This window comes from Sinocyclocheilus rhinocerous, unplaced genomic scaffold (genome assembly GCF_001515625.1).
Source record: "Sinocyclocheilus rhinocerous isolate Xijiao unplaced genomic scaffold, SAMN03320098_v1.1 scaffold3201, whole genome shotgun sequence".
NCBI lineage: Eukaryota > Metazoa > Chordata > Actinopteri > Cypriniformes > Cyprinidae > Sinocyclocheilus > Sinocyclocheilus rhinocerous.
This window is the reverse complement of record NW_015662182.1, coordinates 188,290-188,651: the sequence shown is the minus strand read 5'-3', so window position 1 is coordinate 188,651 and position 362 is coordinate 188,290. Positions and strand designations below refer to the sequence as shown.

Sequence of the window (362 nt, the reverse complement as noted above, 5' to 3'; positions counted from 1 at the left end):
CCTTTTTTGCACAAGTCAAAAACCACCTCAAGCGAGCGTAAAAACGTTTTTGCGAATTAAGGGATTTTTATTCGAAAAATTTGGCGTTTCCATCACACGTTTCTCATGCGATACTTCAAAATGTGCATTAAAGGAGACATATTATGCCCCTTTTTACAATATGTAATATAAGTCTCCAGAATGTGTAGAATGTGTCTGTGAAGTTTCAGCTCAAAATACTCCACAGATCATTTATTATATCATTTTTATTTTGAGTTGTTTTGAGTGAAAGCAGAAACACGCTGTTTTTCGGGCCTGTCTCTTTAACTGCAAATGAGCTGCTGCTCCCCGCCCCCTTTTCCAGAATAGAGCTGTGCCATTAC

General features: G+C 38.1%; 1 protein-coding gene across 1 annotated transcript in view; it reads left to right on the top strand.

Moving 5' to 3' along the window:
- LOC107727964 (protein phosphatase 1 regulatory subunit 16A-like) overlaps positions 1–362 on the top strand; it is a 24,163-nt gene that overhangs the window by 22,321 nt on the left and 1,480 nt on the right. The window lies entirely within an intron of this gene.